The sequence below is a fragment of the Oncorhynchus keta genome, unplaced genomic scaffold (genome assembly GCF_023373465.1).
Source record: "Oncorhynchus keta strain PuntledgeMale-10-30-2019 unplaced genomic scaffold, Oket_V2 Un_scaffold_8398_pilon_pilon, whole genome shotgun sequence".
NCBI lineage: Eukaryota > Metazoa > Chordata > Actinopteri > Salmoniformes > Salmonidae > Oncorhynchus > Oncorhynchus keta.
The window spans coordinates 89,976-109,243 of record NW_026291004.1 but is presented as its reverse complement, the minus strand read 5'-3'; the positions used below and the strand labels follow the sequence as shown (position 1 = coordinate 109,243).

Sequence of the window (19,268 nt, the reverse complement as noted above, 5' to 3'; positions counted from 1 at the left end):
ATATACACCACACCCAGCTAATATCCTGCACACCAGCTAATATACAGCCAGTTGGTAGATATGGCACCACACCAGCTAATATACACCACACCATCTAATATACACCCACCACTAATATACACCACACCATCTAATATACACCACAATGACTGTAATATACACCACACCAGCTAATACACACCACACCATCTAATATACACCACACTAAATGGCATACACCATTATTACACACCATCTAATACACACCACACCAGCTAATATACACCACACCAGATAATATACACCACACCAGCTAATATACACACACCAGCTAATACACACCACACCAGCTAATACACACCACACCATCTAATATACACACACCAGCTAATACACCACACCAGCTAATATACACCACACCAGCTAATATACACCACACCATCTAATACACACCACACCATCTAATATACACCACACCATCTAATATACACCACAATATACACCACACCAGCTAATATACACCACACCATCTAATATACACCACACCAGCTAATATACACCACACCAGCTAATACACACCACACCAGCTAATACACACCACACCAGCTAATATACACCACACCAGCAAACACACACCAGCTAATATACACCACACCAGCTAATACACACCACACCAGCTAATATACACCACACCATCTAATATACACCACACCAGCTAATACACACCACACCAGCTAATATACACCAGCACCAGCTAAATACACACACAGCTAATATACACCACACCAGCTAATACACACCACACCAGCTAATATACACCACACCAGCTAATATACACAACACCAGCTAATACACACCAGCTAATATACACCAAACCAGCTAATATACACCACACCAGCTAATACACACCAGCTAATACACACCCAGCTAATACACACCAGTTAATATACACCACACCATCTAATATACACCACACCAGTTAATATACACCACACCAGCTAATATACACCACACCATCTAATATACACCACACCAGCTAATACACACCACACCAGCTAATATACACCACACCATCTAATATACACCACATCAGTTAATATACACCAGCTAATACACACCAGCTAATACACACCAGCTAATACACACCAGCTAATACACACCAGTTAATATACACCACACCATCTAATATACACCAGCTAATACACACCAGCTAATACACACCAGCTAATACACACCAGTTAATATATCAAATCAAATCAAATCAAATTTATTTATATAGCCAGCGTACATCAGCTGATATACCACACCAGCTAATACACACTACACCATCTAATACACACCACACCATCTAATACCACACCAGCTAATACCACACACCAGCTAATACACACCACACCATCTAATATACACCACACCAGCTAATATACACACACCAGCTACACCATCTAATATACACCACACCATCTAATATACACCACACCAGCTAATACACACCAGCACACACCATCTAATATACACCACACCATCTAATATACACCACACCAGCTAATACACACCACACCATCTAATATACACCACACCATCTAATATACACCACACCAGCTAATACACACCACACCAGCTAATACACACTACACCATCTAATATACACCACACCATCTAATATACACCACACCAGCTAATACACACCACACCATCTAATATACACCACACCATCTAATATACACCACACCAGCTAATACACACCACACCAGCTAATACACACCACACCATCTAATACACACTACACCATCTAATATACACCACACCATCTAATATACACCACACCATCTAATATACACCACACCAGCTAATATACACCACACCATCTAATATACACCACACCATCTAATATACACCACACCAGCTAATACACACCACACCAGCTAATACACACCACACCATCTAATATACACCACACCATCTAATACACACCACACCATCTAATATACACCACACCATCTAATATACACCACACCAGCTAATATACACCACACCAGCTAATATACACCTAACCAGCTAATACACACCACACCATCTAATATACACCACACCAGCTAATATACACCACTTCAGCTAATACACACCACACCAGCTAATATATATTATTATTATTATATTAAAATATACACCACACCAGCTAATATACACCACACCAGCTAATACACTCCACACCAGCTAATATACACCACACCAGCTAATATACACCACACCATCTAATATACACCACACCAGCTAATACAAACCACACCAGCTAATATAGACCACACCAGCTAATACACACCAGCTAATATACACCACACCAGCTAATACACACCACACCAGCTAATACACACAACACCAGCTAATACACACCAGCTAATACACACCAACTAATATACACCACACCATCGAATATACACCACACCAGTTAATATAGACCACACCATCTAATATACACCACATCAGTTAATATACACCAGCTAATACACACCAGCTAATACACACCACACCAGCTAATATAAACCACTTCAGCTAATACACACCACACCAGCTAATATACACCACACCAGCTAATATACACCACACCAGCTAATATACACCACACCAGCTAATATACACCACACCAGCTAATATACACCACACCATCTAATATACACCACACCAGCTAATACACACCACACCAGCTAATATACACCACACCAGCTAATACACACCAGCTAATATACACCACACCATCTAATATACACCACATCAGTTAATATACACCAGCTAATACACACCAGCTAATACACACCAGTTAATATACACCACACCATCTAATATACACCAGCTAATACACACCAGCTAATACACACCAGCTAATACACACCAGTTAATATACACCACACCATCTAATATACACCACACCAGCTAATACACACCACACCATCTAATATACACCACACCATCTAATACACACCACACCAGCTAATATACACCACACCAGCTAATATACACCACACCATCTAATACACACCACACCATCTAATATACACCACACCATCTAATATACACCACACCAGCTAATATACACCACACCAGCTAATATACACCTAACCAGCTAATACACACCACACCATCTAATATACACCACACCAGCTAATATACACCACTTCAGCTAATACACACCACACCAGCTAATATACACCACACCAGCTAATATACACCACACCAGCTAATACACTCCACACCAGCTAATATACACCACACCAGCTAATATACACCACACCATCTAATATACACCACACCAGCTAATACACACCACACCAGCTAATATAGACCACACCAGCTAATACACACCATCTAATATACACCACACCATCTAATATACACCACTCCAGCTAATATACACCACACCATCTAATACACACCACACCAGCTAATATACACCACACCAGCTAATATACACCACACCATCTAATATACACCACACCAGTTAATATACACCACACCATCTAATATACACCACACCAGTTAATATACACCACACCATCTAATATACACCACACCAGTTAATATACACCACACCAGCTAATATACACCACACCATCTAATATACACCAGCTAATACACACCAGCTAATACACACCAGCTAATACACACCACACCATCTAATATACACCACACCAGCTAATACACACCACACCATCTAATATACACCACACCATCTAATACACACCACACCATCTAATATATACCACACCATCTAATATACACCACACCAGCTAATACACACCACACCATCTAATATACACCACACCATCTAATACACACCACACCAGCTAATATACACCACACCAGCTAATATACACCACACCATCTAATACACACCACACCATCTAATATACACCACACCAGCCAATACACACCACACCAGCTAATATACACCACACCAGCTAATATACACCACACCATCTAATACACACCACACCAGCTGATACACACCACACCAGCTAATATACACCAGCTAATACACACCACACCATCTAATATACACCACACCAGCTAATACACACCAGCTGATACACACCACACCAGCTAATACACACCACACCATCTAATATACACCACACCAGCTAATATACACCACACCAGCTAATACACACCAGCTAATATACACCACACCAGCTAATACACACCACACCATCTAATACACACCACACCATCTAATATAGACCAGCTAATATACACCACACCATCTAATATACACCACACCAGCTAATACACACCACACCAGCTAATATACACCACACCATCTAATACACACCACACCATCTAATATACACCAGTTAATATACACCACACCAGCTAATACACACCAGTTAATATACACCACACCAGCTAATATACACCACACCAGCTAATATACACCACACCAGCTAATACACACCAGTTAATATACACCACACCAGCTAATATACACCACACCATCTAATACACACCAGCTAATACACACCACACCATCTAATACACACCAGCTAATACACACCAATTAATATACACCACACCATCTAATACACACCAACACAAGAAATGAGACAGACACTAAAAGCGGTTCTCACCTTCATAGTCTTGGCTCCCTCCAACAGACTGCCTCCTAGGAAGGTGTTGTACATGATTCTGCAGAACCCTCTGGAGACGCTGAAGGTAAAGTGGAACAGGCCCATGATGACGGACCAATAGAAGGAGACCAGCGTCATCACCATGTCCTTCACTGTCATCTTCTTCATCCTCTTCATCTGCTTCTTCAGGCTCTTCGTGGACAGAACCTGTAGAGGAAATAATTCCTTGGTAGTCTTTAAATGGATCGACTGGCTGTAGATATATACTTTTGATAATGTCAAATGAAATGCATTTACATTCATCAGGAACATGACGTTGTAGCGTAGCGCCATCAGGGCGGTCCGGACCGTGGTCACAGAGAAGAAGCCCATCTCAGGGCTCTCCTCTTCCGGTTTCTCCTTCTCGCTCTCCTCCTTCATGGCCGACCGCTCCCCGATGTCAGACATCTGGGCGGCCAGCTGCATCTCAAAGATGGTGTCCTCGCAGAAGTTAACGAATAGCTCCATCTTCTCCTTTTCCCCGCCCTCGTTGACCACGTCGAAGATGAACTGTCGTTTGGACTCTTTGACCTGGGGCTTCTCCCACTGCGTACGACTGGATTCGCTGATCTCGAAGTAGACCCTCTCGATGCGCTTGGCACTGCCCATGATCTCGATACGGCCCAGGTACGGCTGGAAGTAGTTCAGCACACTCTCGGCCAGCTCCAGGAAGGTCTGCAGGCGCGTGTCGTGGGGCATGTGTTCAGACAGGTTGGTCAGAAGCACGGCCACGTTGAAGCCGATGTCTTTGGCCGGCTCGTGGAAACGCTCCACAAACTCCTCGTAGTCCAACAGCTCATTCTCGTCAGGCTCAGCACAGGAGAGCAGGAACTCCGTCTCGGACTGGGTATAGTGTTTGTGGCTCTCCATGGCTTTGTGGAAGTCTCTCTTGGAGATTACCCCTTTGCCATCCGGGTCGTACTCCTTTATAGCAATAATAAAACATTTGAAAGACACTGATCAAGACACTCAATGTACATTAAAAGTACATTTAAAAACACATTAAAAGTACATTAAAAGTACAAAAGTACATTCAAAGTACATTAAAAGTACAAAAGTACATTAAAAGTATATTAAAAGTACATTAAAAACACATTAAAAGTAAATTAAAAGTACAAAAGTACATTAAAAACACATTAAAAGTACATTAAAAGTACAAAATTACATTAAAAACACATTAAAAGTACATTTGAAGTACAAAAGTACATTAAAAACACATTAATAGTACATGAAAGTACCTTGAAGGCGTCGGACGACGTCAGGTCTTTGAGTTTAAGGAACATGTCGAAGAACTTGAGGATCATCTCCACGTTGTTGGAGGACTCTACTAGCATGTCGACCATTTGCTTCCCGATGGTTCCGTTGACCACGTTGCCTTCCAGCATGGACAGCAGCATCACCACCATGTCTTTCTGCAGATCCATCAACTCTTTCAACAACTCTATCTGGCTCGAGTCCTGAAGGAAGGACAACAACAATACACTCAGAGCATCAAGAAAACTTGGATGTGGCTATTGCCAATGCTGCTGCTGCTACTACTACCTCTACTACACCTAATACTACAACTACTGCTACTACTACACCTACTACTACTACAACTACTGCTGCTACTACTGCTACTACTACACCTACTACTACACCTACTACTACTACACCCACTACTACTAGACCTACTACTACTAGACCTAATACTACAACTACTGCTGCTACTACTACAACTACTGCTACTACTACACCTACTACTACTACAACTACTGCTGCTACTACTGCTACTACTACACCTACTACTACTACACCTAATACTACTACTACTACTACACTGCTGCTGCTACTACTACCTCTACTACACCTAATACTACTACTACACTGCTGCTGCTACTACTACCTCTACTACACCTACTACTACTACTACACTGCTGCTGCTACTACTACCTCTACTACACCTACTACTACTACTACATCTAATACTACTACTACTACTACTACTGCTGCTGCTACTACTACCTCTACTACACCTAATACTACAACTACTGCTACACCTACTACTACTACAACTACTACTACTACTACTACTACTACTACTACTACACCTACTACTACTACACCTAATACTACAACTACTGCTACACCTAATACTACTACACCTACTACTACTACACCTACTACTACAACTACTGCTACTACTACACCTACTACTACTACAACTACTGCTGCTACTACTACACCTACTACTACTACACCTAATACTACAACTACTGCTGCTACTACTACTACTACACTACTGCTACTACTACTACTACTACTACTGCTACTACTACTACTATTAATACTACTACTACTATTCTTACTACTACTACGATTAATATTACTAATACTACTACACTGCTACTACTACTACTATTAATACTACAACTACTACTACTATTAATACTACTACCACTACTATTAATACTACTATTACTATGAATACTACTACTACTATTAATACTACTACTACTATTACTACTACACCTAATACTACTACACCTAATACTACTACACCTAATACTACAACTACTGCTACTACTACACCTACTACTACTACAACTGCTACTACTACTACTACACATCTGCTACTACTACTACTACTGCTACTACTACTACTATAACTACTATTAATACTACTACTACTATTAATACTACTACTACTACTATACTGCTACTACTACTACTACTATTATTAATACTACTACTACTACTACTACTACTACTACTACTACTACTACTACTACTACTACTACTACTATTACTACTGTAACTACTACTATTAATACTCCTACTACTACTACTACTACTACTACTACTACTACTACTACTACTAACTACTACTACTACTATTAATACTACTACTACTACTACTACTATTAATACTGCTACTAATACTACTACTACTACTATTACTACTGTAACTACTACTACTACTACTACTAATAATAATAATAATAATAATACTACTACTACTGTAACTACTACTACTACTACTACTACTACTACTACTACATAGTAATCCAATGCTACTACTAATACTTCTACTACTACTACTACTACTACTGTAACTACTACTACTACTACTACTACAACTACTACTACTACTACTACTGCTACTACTACTACTACTACTACTACTACTACTACTACTACTACTAGTAATCTAATGCTACTGACCTGTGACAGCTTCATCTGCTATGTGAGCTAAGACATGGAGTAATCCAATGCTAGCTACTACTACTACTACTGTGAGCTACTACTGCTGGTTCCCACTACTACTGTCCCTACTACACAAAAACTACAGACAGCTGTGACTAGACTCTGCTGGTTCTAGTACTACTGTCCCTACTACTACAAAAACACAGACAGCTGTGAGCTAGACTACTGCTGGTTCCTAGTACTACTCCCTACAACTAAAAAAAAACTACATCATGGTAATCAAAAGTCTGCCTGTGAAAACATTTTCATCTTTTCTTTCAAGGGAGAATGGAGGATAGCCCTGGGATCAACAGTACCTGTATGTACTCTGCTGAGTATTGAAGACCTGTTTCTACAACACAAAAACCTTGACAAATGTGAGCTAGTCTCTGCTGTTCATCAATGACGGTCCCTACAACACAAAAACACAGACAGCTGTGAGCTAGACTCTGCTGGTTCCCAGTACACGGTCCCTACAACACAAAAACACAGACAGCTGTGAGCTAGACTCTGCTGGTTCCCAGTACACGGTCCCTACAACACAAAAACACAGACAGCTGTGAGCTAGACTCTGCTGGTTCCCAGTACACGGTCCCTACAACACAAAAACACAGACAGCTGTGAGCTAGACTCTGCTGGTTCCCAGTACACGGTCCCTACAACACAAAAACACAGACAGCTGTGAGCTAGACTCTGCTGGTTCCCAGTACACGGTCCCTACAACATAAAAAAAAACACATCATGGTACAAAAGTCTGCCTGTGAAAACATTTTCTTTACTTTATCAAGGGAGAATAAGGATAGCCCTGGGATCAACAGTACCTGTATGTACTCTGTGAGAGTATTGAAGACCTGTTTCGCGACGTTAATTGCCTTGGAGAAATTGCGCTGTCCTTGTTCATCAATGACGTCCTTTCCCGAATAGTACCAGTAGAAATCACTGATCGATTCCTGTGTGTCGAGAGAAAAGCCACATAGACAAGTGGTTAGCAACAGTACGATGACTCTATTTAGCACAGAGTTGAAGCGCTGTAACGATATAACCCGGAGAAGATGGTAAAAGGTCACCTGAACTCTCAGAAGGTAGTCCACGGTAGAGATGATGATGTTGACCGTAGTGTTAATAACCCAAGGAAGCCTGTAAAAGGTGAGCTCACCTGAACTCTCAGAAGGTAGTCCACGGTAGAGATGATGATGTTGACCGTAGTGTTAATAACCCAAGGAAGCCTGTAAAAGGTGAGCTCACCTGAACTCTCAGAAGGTAGTCCACGGTAGAGATGATGATGTTGACCATAGTAGTGTTAATAACCCAAGGAAGCCTGTAAAAGGTGAGCTCACCTGAACTCTCAGAAGGTAGTCCACGGTAGAGATGATGATGTTGACCGTAGTGTTAATAACCCAAGGAAGCCTGTAAAAGGTGAGCTCACCTGAACTCTCAGAAGGTAGTCCACGGTAGAGATGATGATGTTGACCGTAGTGTTAATAACCCAAGGAAGCCTGTAAAAGGTGAGCTCACCTGAACTCTCAGAAGGTAGTCCACGGTAGAGATGATGATGTTGACCGTAGTGTTATTCCCCGTCTGAGTTCGCAGGTAGTTCTGGAAGTCTTTCCACATCGAGGTCGGAAGGTTGGTCAGAATAACAACACAGACAACGTTCTATAGTGATGCACGACTACAATGACAGATTCCAGGTACAACTGGGAAAAAAACTAGGAAACAGAGAGGAGACGGGGTTCTGGGTATTGACTAGGGGGGCAACAGTAGTCTGGTGAGGACTTGGGCTAGATGACAGTACCGCTCACCTGAGTTGTGACCTTCACAGAGCAGCTGCAGGAAGCGGAACAGGTCACAGGTGAACTCATCGTCCTGCATCACCTTCTCTCCTGTACGGCGGCGAGGAGACAGACAGACAGACGGACACACGGGAGGGACAGCAGAGAGCATCAATAACAGAGCTGGCTGGTTTTGATCCACAATCACTACTGATCTGACTGAGGTGTGGAGTAAAACCCAGGTACACCTGGGACACATGATACACCTGGCACACAAGATACACATGGGACACATGATACACCTGGGACACATGATACACCTGGCACACACGATACACCTGGGACACAAGATACACCTGGGACACATGATACACCTGGCACACACGATACACCTGGGACACATGATACACCTGGGACACATGATACACCTGGGACACAAGATACACCTGGGACACATGATACACCTGGGACACATGATACACCTGGGACACACGATACACCTGGGACACATGATACACCTGGGACACATGATACACCTGGCACACACGATACACCTGGGACACATGATACACCTGGGACACACGATACACCTGGCACACACGATACACCTGGGACACATGATACACCTGGGACACATGATACACCTGGGACACACATGATACACCTGGGACACACGATACACCTGGCACACACGATACACCTGGGACACATGATACACCTGGCACACAAGATACACCTGGCACACACGATACACCTGGGACACATGATACACCTGGCACACATGATACACCTGGGACACATGATACACCTGGGACACACATGATACATCTGGCACCTGGCACATGATACACCTGGCACACACATCACCTGGGACACATGATACATGGGATGATCCGAGTCTGGAACAGAAACATGGGAGTGATCTGAGTCTGGAGAAACACCTGGGTGAGAAACATGGGAGTGATCTGAGTCTGGAATGGGTGAGAAACATGGGAGTGATCTGAGTCTGGAATGGGAGTGATCTGGGAGTGGGAGTGATCTGATAATGGGTGAGAAACATGGGAGTGATCTGAGTCTGGAATGGGAGAAACATGATCTGAGTCTGGAATGGATGAGAAACATGGGAGTGATCTGAGTCTGGAATGGGTGAGAAACATGGGAGTGATCTGAGTCTGGAATGGGAGTGATCTGAGTCTGGAATGGATGAGAAACATGGGAGTGATCTGAGTCTGGAATGGGTGAGAAACATGGGAGTGATCTGAGTCTGGAATGGGTGAGAAACATGGGAGTGATCTGAGTCTGGAATGGGTGAGAAACATGGGAGTGATCTGAGTCTGGAATGGGTGAGAAACATGGGAGTGATCTGAGTCTGGAATGGGTGAGAAACATGGGAGTGATCTGAGTCTGGAATGGGTGAGAAACATGGGAGTGATCTGAGTCTGGAATGGGTGAGAAACATGGGAGTGATCTGAGTCTGGAATGGATGAGAAACATGGGAGTGATCTGAGTCTGGAATGGGTGAGAAACATGGGAGTGATCTGAGTCTGGAATGGGTGAGAAACATGGGAGTGATCTGAGTCTGGAATGGGTGAGAAACATGGGAGTGATCTGAGTCTGGAATGGGTGAGAAACATGGGAGTGATCTGAGTCTGGAATGGGTGAGAAACATGGGAGTGATCTGAGTCTGGAATGGGTGAGAAACATGGGAGTGATCTGAGTCTGGAATGGGTGAGAAACATGGGAGTGATCTGAGTCTGGAATGGGTGAGAAACATGGGAGTGATTGGAGGCTGGAATGGGTGAGAAACATGGGAGTGATCTGAGTCTGGAATGGGTGAGAAACATGGGAGTGATCTGAGTCTGGAATGGGAGTGATCTGAGTCTGGAATGGGTGAGAAACATGGGAGTGATCTGAGTCTGGAATGGGTGAGAAACATGGGAGTGATCGGAGTCTGGAATGGGTGAGAAACATGGCAGTGATCGGAGGAGAAGCGGTACTAACCGAAGCAGCATTTTATACCGGAGTCTTTGAGCCAATAAAGTACGATTATGCAAATAGAGGGTAAACAGAGTTGTTGACCTCTTTTATATTAGGTCCTTGTAGAAGCAGTAGTATTGAGTCTAAACTGGGACAACTAAGCATGCCCAGCAGGCCTACAGTATACGGACCGTGTTTAAAAGGCTGCCTCTAAAGTAACGATGCTAATGAAAAGAAGACGACAGGCTGGTGACACGGTGGGGCTGTGACACGTCCACTGTAATGTCACCAACTCTGACAACATAAAGATAACTTGGCGACTGAACTTCATGTCGGAGAGAGAAATAGAAACAGGCTTGAAAGTGCTTTGGATGATATATTGAGGTAAAACAGAGATAATCACTGGGATATAGATAGCTACTTTGATGTATTCCAGGCATACTTCACCATGATATACCAGATATGAAGTCTCATTAAGTGGCTAATTGGTCAACAGAGGATGTGTTTCCGCTGATATACCAGCCTCCACATTGACTCTGTACCGTATAACCCTGTATATAGCCTCCACATTGACTCTGTACCATAATACCCTGAATATATCCTCCACATTGACTCTGTACCGTAATACCCTGTATATAGTCTCCACATTGACTCTGTAATGTAACACCCTGTATATAGTCTCCACATTGCCTCTGTAATGTAATACCCTGTATATAGCCTCCACATTGACTCTGTACCGTAATCTGACCTGTATATAGCCTCCACATTGACTCTGTAATGTAATACCCTGTATACAGCCTCCACATTGACTCTGTACCGTAACACCCTGTATATAGCCTCCACATTGACTCTGTACCATAATACCCTGTATATAGAAACTCCACATTGACTCTGTACCGTAATAACCTGTATATAGTCTCCACATTGACTCTGTACCGGTACCCCCTGTATATAGCCTCCACATTGACTCTGTACCGTAATACCCTGTATATAGCCTCCACATTGACTCTGTACCGTAACACCCTGTATATAGCCTCCACATTGACTCTGTACCATAATACCCTGTATATATCCTCCACATTGACTCTGTACCGGTAGAACCCTGTATATAGTCTCCACATTGACTCTGTACCGTAACACCCTGTATATAGTCTCCACATTGACTCTGTACCGTGAGTACCCTGTATATAGCCTCCACATTGACTCTGTACCGTAACACCCTGTATATAGTCTCCACATTGACTCTGTACCGTAATACCCTGTATATAGCCTCCACATTGACTCTGTACCGTAATACCCTGTATATAGCCTCCACATTGACTCTGTACCGTAACACCCTGTATATAGTCTCCACATTGACTCTGTACCGGTACCCCCTGTATATAGTCTCCACATTGACTCTGTACCGTAATACCCTGTATATAGTCTCCACATTGACTCTGTACCGGTACCCCCTGTATATAGCCTCCACATTGACTCTGTACCAGTACCCCCTGTATATAGCCTCCACATTGACTCTGTACCGGTACCCCCTGTATATAGCCTCCACATTGACTCTGTACCGGTACCCCCTGTATATAGCCTCCACATTGACTCTGTACCAGTACCCCCATGTATATAGTCTCCACATTGACTCTGTACCGGTACCCCTGTATATAGTCTCCACATTGACTCTGTACCGTAATACCCTGTATATAGTCTCCACATTGACTCTGTACCGGTACCCCCTGTATATAGCCTCCACATTGACTCTGTACCAGTACCCCTGTATATAGCCTCCACATTGACTCTGTACCGGTACCCCTGTATATAGCCTCCACATTGACTCTGTACCGGTACCCCTGTATATAGCCTCCACATTGACTCTGTACCGGTACCCCCCTGTGTATAGTCTCCACATTGACTCTGTACCGGTACTGCCTGTATATAGCCTCCACATTGACTCTGTACCGGTACTGCCTGTATATAGCCTCCACATTGACTCTGTACCGTTACCCCCCTGTGTATAGCCTCCACATTGACTCTGTACCGGTACTGCCTGTATATAGCCTCCACATTGACTCTGTACCGGTACCCCCCTGTGTATAGTCTCCACATTGACTCTGTACCGGTACTGCCTGTATATAGCCTCCACATTGACTCTGTACCGGTACTGCCTGTATATAGCCTCCACATTGACTCTGTACCGGTACCGCCTGTATATAGCCTCCACATTGACTCTGTACCGGTACCCCACTGTATATAGCCTCCACATTGACTCTGTACCGGTACCCCCTGTATATAGCCTCCACATTGACTCTGTACCGTGAGGTACCGCCTGTATATAGCCTCCACATTGACTCTGTACCGGTACCCCCTGTATATAGCCTCCACATTGACTCTGTACCAGTACCCCCTGTATATAGCCTCCACATTGACTCTGTACCAGTACACCCTGTATATAGCCTCCACATTGACTCTGTACCGGTACCCCCTGTATATAGCCTCCACATTGACTCTGTACAAGTACCCCTGTATATAGCCTCCACATTGATTCTGTACCGGTACCCCTGTATATAGCCTCCACATTGACTCTGTACCAGTACCCCCTGTATATAGCCTCCACATTGACTCTGTACCGTACCCCTGTATATAGCCTCCACATTGACTCTGTACCATACCCCCTGTATATAGTCTCCACATTGACTCTGTACCAGTACCCCTGTATATAGCCTCCTCATTGACTCTGTACCGTACCCCCTGTATATAGCCTCCACATTGACTCTGTACCAGTACCCCCTGTATATAGCCTCCACATTGACTCTGTACCGTAATACCCCCTGTATATAGCCTCCACATTGACTCTGTACCAGTACCCCCTGTATATAGCCTCCACATTGACTCTGTACCAGTACCCCCTGTATATAGCCTCCACATTGACTCTGTACCGGTACCCCTGTATATAGCCTCCACATTGACTCTGTACCAGTACCCCTGTATATAGCCTCCACATTGACTCTGTACCAGTACCCCCCTGTATATAGCCTCCACATTGACTCTGTACCGTAACCCCTGTATATAGCCTCCACATTGACTCTGTACCATAATACCCTGTATATAGCCTCCACATTGACTCTGTACCGGTAATACCCTGTATATAGCCTCCACATTGACTCTGTACCGTAACCCCTGTATATAGTCTCCACATTGACTCTGTACCGGTACCCCCCTGTATATAGCCTCCACATTGACTCTGTACTGTACCACCTGTATATAGCCTCCACATTGACTCTGTACCGGTACCCCCTGTATATAGCCTCCACATTGACTCTGTACCGTACCCCCTGTATATAGCCTCCACATTGACTCTGTACCGTACACCCTGTATATAGCCTCCACATTGACTCTGTACCGGTACCCCCTGTATATAGCCTCCACATTGACTCTGTACCAGTAATACCCTGTATATAGCCTCCACATTGACTCTGTACCGGTACCCCCTGTATATAGCCTCCACATTGACTCTGTACCGTAATACCTGTATATAGCCTCCACATTGACTCTGTACCGTACCCCCTGTATATAGCCTCCACATTGACTCTGTACCGGTACCCCCTGTATATAGCCTCCACATTGACTCTGTACCAGTACCCCTGTATATAGCCTCCACATTGACTCTGTACCGGTACCCCTGTATATAGCCTCCACATTGACTCTGTACTGGTACCCCTGTATATAGCCTCCACATTGACTCTGTACCGGTACCCCTGTATATAGCCTCCACATTGACTCTGTACCGGTACCCCTGTATATAGCCTCCACATTGACTCTGTACTGGTACCCCTGTATATAGCCTCCACATTGACTCTGTACTGGTACCCCTGTATATAGCCTCCACATTGACTCTGTACTGGTACCCCCTGTATATAGCCTCCACATTGACTCTGTACCGGTACCCCCTGTATATAGCCTCCACATTGACTCTGTACCGGTACCCCCTGTATATAGCCTCCACATTGACTCTGTACCAGTACCCCTGTATATAGCCTCCACATTGACTCTGTACCGGTACCCCCTGTATATAGCCTCCACATTGACTCTGTACCGGTACCCCTGTATATAGCCTCCACATTGACTCTGTACCAGTACCCCTGTATATAGCCTCCACATTGACTCTGTACCGTAATACCCTGTATATAGCCTCCACATTGACTCTGTACCAGTACCCCTGTATATAGTCTCCACATTGACTCTGTACTGGTACCCCTGTATATAGCCTCCACATTGACTCTGTACCGTAATACCCTGTATATAGCCTCCACATTGACTCTGTACCGGTACCCCCTGTATATAGCCTCCACATTGACTCTGTACTGGTACCCCCTGTATATAGCCTCCACATTGACTCTGTACCGGTACCCCTGTATATAGTCTGTATATGTATGTTTCCTGGGAATATTGGTCAACGGAAGGCTGTATGTTTCCTGGGAATATTGGTCAACGGAAGGCTGTATGTTTCCTGGGAATATTGGTCAACGGAAGGCTGTATGTTTGCTGGGAATATTGGTCAACGGAAGGCTGTATGTTTCCTGGGAATATTGGTCAACGGAAGGCTGTATGTTTCCTGGGAATATTTCACAGATGTTGTCATGACTTTTCTGATAAATCTCATAAAGGGTCATGAATAACGTTAACAACTAGGAAAACATCATGTGCCAGTAGCCAGTAATTATTACCAACTCATGAAGCAACTGTCACCCATTTCCATTTAGATTCCTCTGGTATATCATACATACTAATATGGACTTTTCAAAGAGATATTCAGTGTAAATCAACAACAACAACAACAGAAACATGAATGAAAATACAATATCAGTTCAAAAACACAACATAAATAATTGGGGGAAAGTTCATTGAAAAAAAAATGGACAATTTTCACGTAAAAAAAACTGAAGTTCAAGTACGGACACAAAAAACAACAACAAAGGATACAACACAGCTGGACCAATCACAGAACACAGAATCAACAGCTGGACCAATCACAGAACACAGAATCAACAGCTGGACCAATCACAGAACACAGAATCAACAGCTGGACCAATCACAGAACACAGAATCAACAGCTGGACCAATCACAGAACACAGAATCAACAGCTGGACCAATCACAGAACACAGAATCAACAGCTGGACCAATCACAGAACACAGAATCAACAGCTGGACCAATCACAGGCACACAGGGTCAACAACTGGACCAATCAGAGGGGAGACACTTGGGTGATTGGGTAAACCTTCCACTAGGCACAGATCAGACCACTGAAGCCAATCAGCCACAGGTTCTTAATGCACAACAGACGACAGAGAGGGATGAACACCACAAGTTCTCCTTATATATATATATGAATAACACACATCCAGCCAACTATCACGACGGGGGACCAGAACAGACCAGACCACCACTTCACTTCAAAACAGCTCACTGATCTTACATCTAGAGTTACAGCCAGATACAAACCCCAAGAGGGATGACGGGGAGAGAGAGAGAGAGAGAGAGAGGCTGGTTGCCTACAGTACAGCTCTACAACAGCATTTACATGGCTCTAGGTTGGATAGAGAGAGAGAGAGAGAGAGAGAGAGAGAGAGAGAAGAGGTGAGAGAGAAGAGGTGAGAGAGAGAGAAGAGGTGAGGGAGAGAGAGAAGTTGTGAGAAAGAGAAAAGAGGTGAGAGAGAAGAGGTGAGAGAGAGAGAAGAGGTGAGGGAGAGAGAGAAGAGGTGAGAAAGAGAAAAGAGGTGAGAGAGAGAGAAGAGAGTGAGAGAGAGAGAGAGAGAGAAGAGGTAAGAGAGAGAGAAGAGCTGAGAGAGAGAGAGAGAAAGAAGAGGTGAGAGAGAGAAGAGGTGAGAGAGAGAGAGAGAGAGAGAGAGAGAGAGAGAGAGAGAGAGAGAGAGAGAGAGAGAGAGTGAGAGAGAAGAGGTGAGAGAGAAGAGGTGATAAAGAGAGAAGAGGTGTGAGAGAGAGAGAGAGAGAGAGAGAGAGAGAGAGAGAGAGAGAGAGAGAGAGAAGAGGAGGTGAGAGAGAAGAGGTGAGAGAGACGAGGTGAGAGAGAGAGAAGTGGTGAGAGAGAGAGAGAGAGAGAGAGACAGAGAGAAGAGGTAAGAGAGAGAGAAGAGCTGAGAGAGAGAGAGAAAAGAAGAGGTGAGAGAGAGAGGTAAAACCAGACCTCAGAACAGATTGACAGCGTCATGCTATAGTAAAGGCAGAGCAGCAGGATATAGGGAAGGAAGAGGCGTTTGACTCACGACCTGGACATCTAAATCACATCTAACAACACAAAGCTAACGAACGAACGACAGGAAAATGGCAGAAGTCATAATTACCACGCTCATGAGTGATGACTGAGGAGGGGAAGACAGTACATTAAATCAAAGAGAAAAAAGGAAAGAAAGAAAGCAGAAGTCAAACAGATTACAAATAGCTTTCAATATGGTTTTCATATCGGTTTGTTTCTTTGCAAATAAATCAGTTTTAGGGTGAAGTATAGCGCAGAGCAGAAGTTGTCACTGTACATTGTAGAGAATTATGGAACCACGTTTGGGTCTTTGCGTGTCAAAAAAACAGATAAACGTCAATTAACACTATTTGACGTGTCAAAATAAGCTTGTTGACCAATCAGGACCTGAACACGTTCATACATGTTTTACGCAGTTATTACACATTGATTACAGTATCCAAGTCGTGTTTCATATGTCGTGTTTCATATGTCATGTCGTGTCTCATATGTCATGTCGTGTTTCATATGTCATGTTGAGTTTCATGTCGTGTTTCATATGTCATGTCGTGTTTCATATGTCATGTTGTGTTTCATGTCGTGTTTCATATGTCATGTCGTGTTTCATATGTCATGTCGTGTTTCATATGTCGTGTTTCATATGTCATGTCGTGTTTCATATGTCATGTCGTGTTTCATATGTCATGTCGTGTTTCATATGTCATGTCGTGTTTCATATGTCATGTCGTGTTTCATATGTCGTGTTTCATATGTCATGTCGTGTTTCATATGTCATGTCGTGTTTCATATGTCATGTGTCGTGTTTCATATGTCATGTGTTTCATATGTCATGTTTTTCATATGTCATGTCGTGTTTCATATGTCATATGTCATGTTGTTTCATTTCATGTCGTGTTTCATATGTCGTGTTTCATATGTCATATGTCGTGTGTTTCATATGTCATGTCATGTGTTTCATATGTCATGTGTCGTGTTTCATATGTCATGTCGTGTTTCATATGTCATGTCGTGTTTCATATGTCATATCGTGTTTCATATGTCATGTCGTGTTTCATATGTCATGTCGTGTTTCATATGTCATGTCGTGTTTCATATGTCGTGTTTCATATGTCGTGTTTTTCATATGTCATGTCGTGTTTCATATGTCATGTTTCATATGTCATGTCGTGTTTCATATGTCATGTCGTGTTTCATATGTCATGTCGTGTTTCATATGTCATGTCGTGTTTCATATGTCATGTCGTGTTTCATATGTCATGTCGTGTTCCATATGTCATGTCGTGTTTCATATGTCATGTCGTGTTTCATATGTCATGTCATGTTTCATATGTCATGTCGTGTTTCATATGTCATGTCGTGTTTCATATGTCATGTCGTGTTTCATATGTC

The 19,268-nt window shown here is 43.3% G+C and overlaps 1 pseudogene; it reads right to left on the bottom strand.

The window, feature by feature from the left end:
• The window catches only part of LOC118382657 (ryanodine receptor 2-like), a 131,795-nt pseudogene that overhangs the window by 51,448 nt on the left and 61,079 nt on the right, over positions 1-19,268 (bottom strand).